We start from the raw sequence: 12,194 nt of genomic DNA, 5'->3' as shown, positions 1-12,194 counted from the left end.
ATCTATCTGGTTTTACCAGTGCATGATAAATGGCATTGAGAAGGACAATTCTTGAATGGTAGGCATGTGGTTCGTTTATGCCATGCCAATGGGCATTAATATTAGAGAGAATGCAGAATTCCATAATAAATCAGCAGTAAATGGAAGACTATCCCTTTCCAGTAGTTAACTTTTTAATGCTGCAGTAGTGATGTGATGTGTGTAGTTGGCTATGCCAGGTGCTACTGCATATTGTACATCCTGCTGCATTGTATCATCGCACCATGGCGCTACAGCGGAATCCCTGTGAGCTGTCAGCGGGCAGTTGTTATGCAGAACCTGTCCAATTCAAGCCCTGAGTTTGTGCCCTGTAGTAGCATGACCTGAGCTATGGTGGTATAGGCTAACATGACATAATATAGTCCAATAAGGCTCAACCTGGGGTCACGTGATGGCAGCAGGTTGAGAGGCGGCAACCCGCGTGAGTGCCACTCTCACGGTCCATAAACGTCATCTATACAGCATATAAATATCTGCAATCAGCAGTGATGGGGAAATCCACACATCACCAGAAAGAAATCATGCAGTTTTCAGCAGTAAAGGGCACATGAAAGTCTCATGGTATAGAGCACGGCCTAAATGTGGCTGAGCATATCCCACCCATTAAATAGGCTGGGAGGATAGATCAGGGGCCACGCGTTTGTCTTGGAAGTAAGACAACTTTACTTTCGTATTTCTAGTAACAGAACATAAAAAAACATATAGAATCCCTATGTTATGCTGTTTTAAGGGCCCATCAAGCTGTGTTTAGCAAAACAGTAGGGTTTTTAGTTCCTTTTTTTTTAACGCACTTGTTGCTTGAGTTTCTCTGATTTCACGAGGAAGTGTAGTCCAGGCGAGTGGGGCGGCAATACTGAAGGCTTCTTTAAGGGTTTTTGTTATTTTTGCATTTACGTGTCATAATGTCATGATCTCTGCTTCCAAAAGGTCAGGGTTTTCCCAACTCCCTTGGAAGCAGATCCATAACCCAGGTTCCGAGTGCCAACCAGTCCCAATTGGGACCTTTTGGACCCAGTCCTGGCGCCAGTGGCACCAGGCTCATAAATATGCCCAGTCCCAGCGCTGGAAGCGCCGGGCTCATAATGCTTGGGTGGACTTACCTTCAGCAGACCATGCTGCTTACTTGCCTGCCAGTTGAGCCTCTGATCCTCTTCTGTTTGGAACTACTTTTCCTGTTGGGTGGGGCTGGAGCCACTCCCTAGATTCAGAACACTGGAACTCTTCTGGAAGGCAGGAACTCTTTTCTTACCAGGAACTCTTTTCTTACTTAGGCGTGGCTGTGGAAGGAGACACTACAGGAGGCTATTTAAACCACACCCGGTGGATGAATCTTGCTTTGCGTTATTCTGCAACCTCTGCAGCAGAACGCTCATCGTGTCTTCTGCATCCGGTCCTGGGCCTAAGGAAAAAGGCTTACCATCCTGAATCCAGTCTTCAGCAACACCTATAAAGACAAGAAAGAACAGGTTAGCATTCCGGCATCTGAAAGGCAAAGGCTTACCATCCTGAATCCAGTCTTCAGCAACACCTATAAAGACAAGAAAGAACAGGTTAGCATTCCGGCATCTGAAAGGCAAAGGCTTACCTACTCTTCGTGCGCTCCGGAGGTCTTCACACTGCATTCCGGCATCTGAAAGACAAAAGTTTACCAACTCTTCGCACGCTCCGGAGGCCTTCGGCGCTGCATCCCGCATCTGAAAGACAAAACAAGGTGCGTTTAAAGACATTGGGGAACTTTAATACTCACGTGCCATTACTCCTTTCCACATCTAATCCAGTGGGTATTCCGGCACCCTGCAGCCGCTCCGAACTCGTACCTGCAAAATAAAAAGACAGTTAGAGCGCATAGTGAAGCAGGCAACAAGCGCTTACTTACGTGCTTCCAGGCGCTTCTATTCATCACACGGGCTCCATCTTCAACTCACTTCAGCCCGTCATCCGCCATCGCCGGAACCCTGCAAAACAAGAGACATCATTACTAAAGACTTTAAAGACATTTGAATGACTCGAAACTTACCGTTCGTGCAGTAAACGACGGACAGCAGTCCTCTGAAGTCAAGAGGCCTGCGCTACCTATCCAGTGAAGAAACTGGTTACAGCACCCTGCCCCGAGGCAGATGGAGAGCTCGGCATTCACTTACCTAAGGTGAGAGCGTTAAACTTTGGGGGTCTACAGGAGAGGAGAAGAGGAAAGAGATAGGGACACCCCAATACCCCCATTTCATTAACCCCATATTTTCTATCTGCAGACATCTTACTCTACACGTCAGGCATACAGTGCACAGAGGTCCAGCCCAAAGAGCCAACCGGGTGCTACACATCACCTTTGAAGATACGGTAGTCGCCCAGTCAAGACCGGCGCCTCTGCGAGAATCAGGTGAGCGTTACACATAAGCTGTGCCGTGTTGCTGGATCTGAGCTGTCTCTGGTTTTTCTTTACCGCAATACATTCCTGCAAGTAATCTGGCATTCTGCCCAATGTACATTTATGAGTAATCACCATCAACCGTAAGGTGATTCTTGCCTTAACAGGTAGCCAGTGTAGATTACATTTGGCCTTTGATACATGAGCCCTCCATTTCAATTTTCTGATCACTCTCACTCCACTGTTTTGAATAACCTGAAGCCGTTGGATTTCGCATTGTGCAATACCACTTAATAGGCTACAGCAGTAGTCAATTTTCACGCCTATGATTGCTCGAGCGATCATCTCTGCATTATCTTGGGTGATAAATGGTCGTAGGTGTGAAAGCAATTTTCAAAGGGATTGTGTCCTCCGACGTATTCCTTATCTTTGATAATTCGTCTCCACCTTGCTGGCCTCGGAAATTTTTTCTCTATAGAGGGTGCTGCGCGTCGACGTCCACCGAGTCGATGTCCCTCGACAGCCACCGTATCGGCGCCGACGTCACCATGCCCATAAATAGCCACGCGCGGCGTCCGTTGCTCAGTTCCATTTTTCCGCGCTTCGTGGGGCCTCGGAATATCGTTGCACAGTTCAGTCAGATAGAACCTCTTATATTTACTCGAAATACCAACTCGTTCTCGATGGCTTCTTCATCGGAACCGACGACTCCGTGGTCCGGCTTCAAAAAATGTCAAGACTGCGGTAAGAAAATGTCGATAACAGATCCCCACAGGATCTGCTTGTGGTGCTTGGGAGTCGAGCACCATTGTTCGGAGTGTGAGGACTGCATGTCCATGACGGCGAAAGCCTTGAAGGAGTGCAAGGGGAATCTCGAGAGAGAGGTAAGTCAGTCAAAACCTCCTCGAAAGTTTCTTCGGCCGAGTTGAGGCATTCGTCTCCTCGCCGTCGAAAGCATTCCCTAAGTAGCTCCCACCATTCGTCGAGATCTAGACACTGCCAGAAGAGACGTCGAAGATCCCCTTCCTCGTCATCTTCTGTTTCCCCAGAAAGGGTCTCCTGCCCCACAAAACACAGCTCTCAGGCTGAGTGGGAGGAATTCAGGAAGAAAATGCTAAGCGTCTTCGAGAAAGCGGCCTCGACCCCCTCGAAGACAGCTCGAAGACAGCTGAGGGTGATACCCCGGGTTAAAAACCACCATTTCCGAGGTCAGAGTACCCCGGATTATCTTCAATCTATGAAGAAGGGGAGGATTCTGACCAGGAAACCTTCGAGTTGCAGAGGACCACACTACCTGTTTCAGAGGATTTTACCTCTGAGGAAAGAAGGTTGAAAGACCTACAGGAATCATCACATGAGGCAAGTGGGCTGGACACTTCCCCAGAAGTGGAATTTGTCAAACCAGACCCAGGGGAACATGCCGAAACACCCTATAGAACCCTGATGGCAAGGATTATTGAATTTATGGGTTGGTCTGCGCCTTCACCTGTTTTTCAACAGGATGACCTGACAGACATACTAGACAAAGGTCCACAGGAGGATCCTGTGGTCCCCTTCCATGCAGCCTTGCAAAGGAAGATTTCATCTAATTGGGAAACTCCTGAGGTTATCCCTGCAGTCAATAAAAGATTGTCAGCCAAGTATAGGCTAGCTGTGGCTGACCCTGAATACTTATCAAAACACCCGACTCCAGAGAGCCTGGTGGTTCAAGCGGCAACTTCATCAAGCAGCAGATCCGCTTACCCTACTGTCCCACAGGATAGAGATGACAAAAGGTACGATTCTATGGCAAAAAAAGTCTTTTCTGCTTGTAGTATGGCGTTGAAGTCCATCAACGCCACCTGTACGCTCGCCAGGTTCAGTCACACACTGTGGGAGTGTGCTTCATCAGCGGCTGACTGCATACTGGAAGGAGAGGAAAGGGAAGCCTTCCTTAACATCATTAAAGATGGCAAAGATGCCATGTGCGAGTCACTTCAAACTGGCATCAATTCCGCTGACATCATCAGCAGAGCCATGGCGGCAAGTACGACAATCCACAGGCATGCGTGGTTGCAAAAGTCTGGCTTTGCTCCAGATGTACAGGCCAGACTTTTGAATATGCCCTTTGACGGCTCTTCTTTATTCGGTAAAAAGGCTGATGACAGTCTGGAAAAGTTGCAGACATCTAAAGCAGAGGCAAAATCTTTAGGAGCTGCAATCCGCCAAACTCCTTTTCGCCCCTCAGGAACCTCTGGGAGAGGAAAGTCCTTTCGCTATTATTCCGCATTCGGGAAAGGCAGAGGACAGCCGGCTCAAAGAGGCCAAAGGAGATCCACCCGAGGTGGACGGGTCAAAAGTACTAAAGCCGCAGCAGCAGCAGGTACCTCTTTACCCTCGGCATCTGCATCAGCCGCCCCCAAACCGCTCTGAGGTCTTTCCACACAAAACACCTGTAGGGGGCAGGTTAACTCACCATCTGACGGAATGGCAGGCTATTACGTCAGATGCTTGGGCATTGGGGACAGTTGCCCAGGGTTACTGCCTACCCTTTCTACACATCCCTCAGAGTCATCCACCGGGGCACAGCTCTCTAAAAGTTCTAGATCCGCTCCTCTTGCAGGAAATTATAGACCTGCTAGAGAAAGGTGCCATAGAACCGGTACATGTAGCGGACAGGAACAAGGGCTGTTACCTCCCCCTACTTTCTCATACCAAAGAAGGACGGAGGACTGAGACCCATCATGGACTTAAGAGAATTGAACAAGTTCCTCAGGAAGGACAAGTTCAAGATGGTAACTCTCTCTCAGATCCTTCAGGCCCTCCAGCTCCAGGACTGGCTGGTATCTCTGGACCTTCAGGATGCTTATTTCCATGTGCCAATCCATCTCAAACACAGGAAATACATGAGGTTCGCAATTGGCGACTCTCATTATCCATTTCGAGTTCTGCCATTTGGGCTGACCTCCGCCCCGAGGGTCTTCACCAAGCTAATGTCGGTAGTGGCTGCGAGCCTAAGGAGGGAAGGGATCCACGTTTACCCCTACCTGGACGATTGGCTGATCAGAGCTGTATCTTCGGAACAAGCTCAGATCCAGCTAGATTATGTCTGCCACTTCCTTCACAAACTGGGCTTCTCCCTCAATTTAAAGAAGTCAAAGATGATACCATCACAGAGACTCCAGTTCATTGGAGCGGTCCTGGACACTTCCCTGGGAAAAGCCTTGCCACCAGAGGTGAGGGCTCAAGATATTGTGCAGAGAGTCAACAAGTTTCAAAATGCCCAACGTCTCCCAGCCTTCGACTTTTTGAGGTTGCTAGGCCTCATGGCATCCTGCATCTTCCTTGTGCCAGAGGCTCGCCTGAGAATGAGATCTCTTCAGTGGGCACTGAGAACTCAGTGGTTGCAATTCTCAGGGAGAATGACAGATTTCCTCCGGATTCCGGACAAGGTAGCCCACAACCTTCAATGGTGGGCCTATCCAGAGAACATCTTGAAAGGAGAACTGTTTCGGCAACCATGGCCGGAGATAACAGTAGTCACAGACGCCTCACTCATGGGTGGGGAGCCCATGCCAACGACTTGACCATCAGCGGTCATTGGTCTCCATCGGAATCCAGACTACACATCAACCTATTAGAGCTGAGAGCGATCAGACTAGTGCTGAAAGCTTTCCTGCCATCAGTACAGGGGAGAAATGTCCTGATAATGACAGACAACACGGTGGCCATGCACTGCCTCAACAAAAGAGGAGGCGTAGAGTCACTGCCACTGTGCAGAGAGGCAATGCAGCTCTGGTTTTGGGAAATTCAGGAAGAAATCTCTCTATCGGCAGTCCACCTAGCCGGAGAGAAGAACTTGACAACGGACGCTCTGAGCAGGCAGAGTACAGTCTCCCACGAGTGGGAGCTAGCTCAGGAAGTCCTTCAAGAGATCTTCGCCCTTTGGGGAACCCCTCAGGTGGATCTGTTTTCCACCAGCACCAACAGCAAGTGCGATCTGTTCTGTTCAAGGGAATTTCCCCTGAGAGGAGCTCTAGGGGACGCGTTCGTAGTGGACTGGGAGTTCCCACCCCTTTACACGTTTCCACCAGTCCCTGTTATTCCTCAAATGATCAGGAGGTTGAGAAGATTCCGGAAAACTATGATCCTAATTGCACCGGACTGGGCCAGGAGAACGTGGTACCCGGACCTTCTAGATATGTCCATCTGTCCTCCAATCCGTCTTCCACTCAAAGAGAATCTTCTCTCACAGAAGGGAGGTCAGGTTCTCCATCCAGAGATCAGAACCCTCAACCTTCACGCTTGGCTTCTGAAAGGGTGAGGTACAAGGATTGGGACCTCCCTGATGATGTCATGGAGGTGTTGCTTTCGGCCAGAAGGCCAGCAACAAAGTCTTTATACCGCTGCTGTTGGAACAAATTTTGCAGCTGGTGTAGAGAAGGGAATATCGACCCTTTTTCATGTGGTACACCAACAGTGTTATCGTTTCTACTCTACTTGGCAAACTCAGGCCTTCAAGTTGGCACTGTAAAAGGCTATCTCGCAGCGCTTTCAATCTTCAAGCGCACTGCGGAGGAACCATCGTATTTCAAACTACCTCTAGAAATACAATTTCTCAAAGGATTAACTAATGTTTATCCTCCAAGACCATTCCAAGTTCCCTTATGGGACTTAAATTTAGTCTTAAATTTCCTAATGGGTACTCCATTCGAACCACTCCAGTCTTGTTCGCTGAGATTTCTGACTCTTAAAACTGTCCTATTGGTAGCACTAACATCTGCTAGGAGGGTGAGCGAATTACAAGCTCTCTCTTGTAAACCCCCCTATTCAATTTTTCATAAGGACAAAGTTGACCTACAGATGAAGCCTAATTTCCTCCCAAAAGTGGTTTCTGAATTTCATATCACTCAGAAAATTACCTTACCTTTGTTCTACCCTCCTCCCCATCCGGGGAAAGAGGAACAAAGACTACATAGGCTGGACCCAAGGCGAGCTCTGAGCTTTTACATCAGCAGACTGGCTAGGATTAGGCAAGCAGACCAACTGTTTGTAGGATACTCAGGTCACAAGTTGGGACTACCCATAACAAAACAGACCATTTCCAGGTGGATTATTTTGGCCATTCTGGAATGTTACAAACTGGCAGGGAAAGAGCCACCCAAAAATCTTAGAGCTCATTCAACCAGGGGTATTGCAGCCTCTTCGGCCCTCCAAAGAGGGGTACCGGTCCGAGACATATGTGCGGCTGCCACATGGTCATCCGCACATACATTCACAAAATTTTACAACCTGGATTCCTCCACTAGTCAAGAGACCAGATTTGGCAAAGCCGTATTATATTCAGTTCATTCCTAAAAGGGATACATGACATTATTACTCCCACCTCCAATTACATGCCACTGCTATGGGAGTTTATCAAAGATAAGGAATACGTCGGAGGACACAATCCCTTCGAAGAACAAGTTACTTCTTACCTTGTAACATTTTTTCGATGGGATGTTCCTCCGAAGTATTCCTTATCACCCCTCCCATCCATCCCCGCAGTAATACTTCCCTTGTGGTTGCAGTTTATGCTCCTTCAAGGTCAATAACCAATTCAGGCATGACTTATCTTATGCTACAAAACGGAACTGAGCAACGGACGCCGCACGTGGCTATTTATGGGCATGGTGACGTCAGCGCCGATACAGTGGCTGTTGAGGGACATCGACCCGGCGGACGTCGACGCGCAGCGCCTCTCTACAGAGAAAAAATTTCTTAGGCCAGCAAGCTGGAGACGAATTATCAAAGATAAGGAATACGTTGGAGGAACATCCCATCGAAAGAACATTACAAGGTAAGAAATAACTTGTTCTTATGTAGTATGATGAGGCCGACACCAAACTGCTGACTTGAGCTTTCATATTTAGATTTGTGTCCAGTATTATTCCTAGTGTTTTTACTTTACTCTGGATGTCCAACTTGTGATTAGCTATAGTAAATCTACTAAACAAAGGATTCAATTTGGGCAATTTCTGATTTACGCCGACTAACATCAGTTCCGTTTTTCCATTGTTTAATGCCAAATGATTTTGAGCCATCCACTTCTTTATAACGTCATATATGCCGTTGATTACTGTCTCTTCCTCTCTGTGTGATCCTGTTACAGGGATGACACTTTGCGTGTCATAGGCATAGTTTGTGAATATAATATTATTTTGTTCCAAAAGGTCAAAGAAAGGAACCATAAATATATTATAGAGGATGGGCGAGACACAAGCCCACTGTGGTACACCAAAAGCTAAAGTAACTGGTTTAGCTTCCGCTTGCCACTCTACATTGTCTCCTGGTCAGGAATGATATCTTCCACTGAATCGCCTGATCGGAAAAACCAGCAACGTCCTTCAACCTGGTGGCCAATATATCATGGTCCGCCAGGGCAAACGCTGCGGAAAGATCTAGAATCATGAGCAATTATATAAGCCCGCTATCTATTCTTTCTAGCAGCTTGGACTTCAGGTCCAGGAGGGCCGTTTCGGTCCTGTGACCCTGCTTGAACCCTGATTGAAATGTATCCAGACTAAGGTGGTTATTAATATGATGTGAGATCTGGTCATAGGCCACCCTATAAGGGATTTTGAAGAGGAAGGGCGTGTTTGTGATCGGTCTGTAGTTGGTTGGGGTTGCAGGACAAAAAATCGGTTGTTTTAGCAATGGTGTGACCCATGCTTGTTTAAGACCAGTGGGGACAAGATTTTCTTCAAATGAGGCATTGAAAAATGTTGTGAGTGCAGATATTAGGATGTCAGAACATTCCTTAATAATCATAGAAGTGCAAGGGTCATCCTTGCAACTGGTAGGTTTAAATGTTCTAATAACATTGCCTCCTCAGAGATAGGAGTAAAATGAAATTCCTGTTGTGGTTCTGATGTAGTGGGAGGCTGAATCTGCTCCGAGTTAATCTGAATATTTAGGTGTTCTTTTTTCACCTCTATGTTTTTTAATATTGGCAAGTTTATTGGCCATTGCTTCTTGGATTGCATTGCACCAAACCTCGTTTTTTATCAGCGGTTCTTTACTGGGGCCTCTGGGAGTTTCCTGTTCTCTGAAAATTTTAAAAATGTCTTTCGTATCTGACGTGGACTTTATCATTCTGTTGTTAATCATTTCCTTTTGTATATTATAATTGCTCTCTTAAGAGTCTTAACTGTGTTTTTGTAAAGTGTAAGGTCCAATGGCTTCTGGCTTTTTCTCCATGAATAGAAAGCCTTCATTTTCTCTGTTTTGAGTTTTTTAATTTCTGCCGAGAACCACTTATTGTCTTTATGTTCTTCTTGGCATAATTTCCTCTTAACTGGGGCTAATGACTCTGATATGTTATGAAAAGTGTTAATAAACAAGTGGGTCATCCCATTTAGTGTCTCTGCGTTCGAACTCTCAGATGACAGGGTTGTCACCCAAGGTGTGAGTGCTTTTCGTGTTAAGTTCTTGTGATTTCTGGACAGCTCAGATACCCTGGCCTTATCGATTCACTTAGAGAAAAGTTTGCTAGTAATGTGGAAATAGATTCAAAAATGATCTGACCAGGGGTATGGTGAAATTACCATTGGTGAGACCATGACATTGTGGGCCGCAACCCAATCCAAAATGTGACCTACACAGGTACGAATCCAGGTCTTGTGCTTATAAATTGGTCTCCGGTATTAAACGTATCATATGAGAACAATTATAATTATTATAAATATGTTATAGCTGAAATGCCTGAAATGAGAGCAGTGAAAGAGCCCCTTTCAAGCAAAGCGGGTGACATTTCAGTCAAGATAGATGTAATACAATGGGTTACAGAACTGGCAGGCTGAACCGGTGATGCTGAAGCTAGAATTAGGGTGACCGATCACTTAGTGGCCGCCTTGGAAGAAAAAGTCCTGTTGTTAACTTTGCCATTGCACATGCTAGGTTGAGAACCTGAGGATTACAGAGAGCATGCAAGTTAGAGCAGTTTGTGGAATGGTTGCTCTGAGAAACTCTGCCCTCCATAAAGCTGAGAGCCCATTGAAGCCTATGTCAATGTCCCCTCTAGGGGCAAATCCCAGGCATCATGGTCTTAATTCCAGTGATCGGGATGGGTTAAACACTACATGCAACCAGAGGGAAGGATGAGCAAGGAACCAGTCACTGATTCCGTGTTGAGAGACCCAAGGAGAGAAGAACAAGATGCTGTTGAGGTGGGACAAGTGTCTCCAGTAGCCCTGTGGAGCAGGGCCCTCGCCGGTAACAGGGAAAGAGGAAACCCAACCGACGAAGCCAAAGCAGGGAGAAGGAGCACGGCCGGAAGCAGTACAGAATCTCCCCTCCACTCCTAGGACAGACCGGAGACTGCAACAACATTTCCTGAAGGTAGGGAAAGGGTTGGGCCGGTTGGTGGGACGTAGCGGGCAACAGACAGATTACAGTGACACATACCAATATCCCGAGAAGCAGAAAGGGATAGTGAAAATACTGTAAAAGCTGAAACTAACTTTATGAACTATCCTATGTGGCACAGTCCCTGGCAGGAGAGTACACCAGGTCTGTTCAATCGGCCATTGAGTGAAGCAGGGGCAGAGGGCCCACAAAAGCAGTACACAATGGTCTGGGGCCCATATGAAGTCAGAGAAGCCCTGCCAAAACAACACAGCAGGTACTGGGACCCATATGAAGGGGGAACAGCCTCACGAAAGCAATATACAGGGGCCACAGACCCACACAAGTACAAATAAGCACACAATCCAGGGGCTGGGGCCCAGAGTAAGCCGGGGGAGATATAAAGGGGTCTGGGACCCCCACAAAAGAGAAACAAGTTCCAGACGAAGTCAGGGAGACCCTGAGACAACCTAGAGGGGTCTGGGATCCACATAAGAAAGAGAGGTCAAGAAGCTAAAACAAGGGTCAAGGACCCATTGCCAAAAAAAGAGACATTTTCTTGAATTCTAAGATCTATATAGTTATGTCTGGCAGGATAGTTAACCAGACTTAACGCAACATTGGTGAACAGGAAGAAAGAGCAGGGGAAGAGACACCCCCCCCTGATATTGGAGAATTGTGTTATGGTGAAAAGAAGAACTACATTCATGTCTGGCAGGATAGTGCATCAGACATGACACATTTGTATATTGGGGAAAAGAATAAAGAAGATCTGTAGTCAAGTCTGGCAGGAGAGTGTACCAGACTTGATACTACATGTGTGTACTGGAGAAAAGAATAACGAAGATCTATAGTCAAGTCTGGCAAGAGAGTGAATCAGACTTTTTTTTTAAACTTTTATTTTTGGCGGCACAAGGTTACATGGTGCAGGCAGCGAGGCCACCAGTTCGGGCACACGTTGAAGATGTAACAATACAATACATTCAGCATAGTACATTAGTCACAGCAATATCAGGCAATGGTCACAAGAGATATATACAAGTACGAGTTGGTGGTTACAGAGGGGGTGGGGGACAAGCCAGAGCTAGAGGCGCTCGCACTTCTACTGTTAAGGTATGAGTTGAATTCCGTCCAAATGTTTCGGGGGCGAGATGTAGCAGGGAGCATGGATATGAATTCCTCCTCACAGTTGCGTGACCAGGTAAGCATATGGAGCCACTTCCGGTGGGCCGGAGGGAAGGGATTTTTCCAATTCTGAAGAACGCATTTCTTGGCAACCATACAAGCAATATTAAGAAATCTAGCTGAACATCTAGTGTCATCGGTCGTCCAGGCGCCAAACAGGACGGCCAGAGGATCCGGATCAATAACCGCTCCAATGATAGCAGAGAGTGTTTCTAGGATACCCTCCCAAAAACCAAGCAGT

At 47.0% G+C, this 12,194-nt stretch overlaps 1 protein-coding gene across 1 annotated transcript in view; it reads left to right on the top strand.

The window, feature by feature from the left end:
- RGS22 (regulator of G protein signaling 22) overlaps positions 1–12,194 on the top strand; it is a 1,706,064-nt gene that overhangs the window by 1,404,980 nt on the left and 288,890 nt on the right. The window lies entirely within an intron of this gene.

Source organism: Ambystoma mexicanum, chromosome 5q (genome assembly GCF_040938575.1).
Source record: "Ambystoma mexicanum isolate Mex_15411 chromosome 5q, UKY_AmexF1_1, whole genome shotgun sequence".
In the NCBI taxonomy this organism is placed as follows: domain Eukaryota; kingdom Metazoa; phylum Chordata; class Amphibia; order Caudata; family Ambystomatidae; genus Ambystoma; species Ambystoma mexicanum.
Note: the sequence above shows the minus strand (reverse complement) of the source record. Positions and strands in the feature narration are given on the sequence as shown.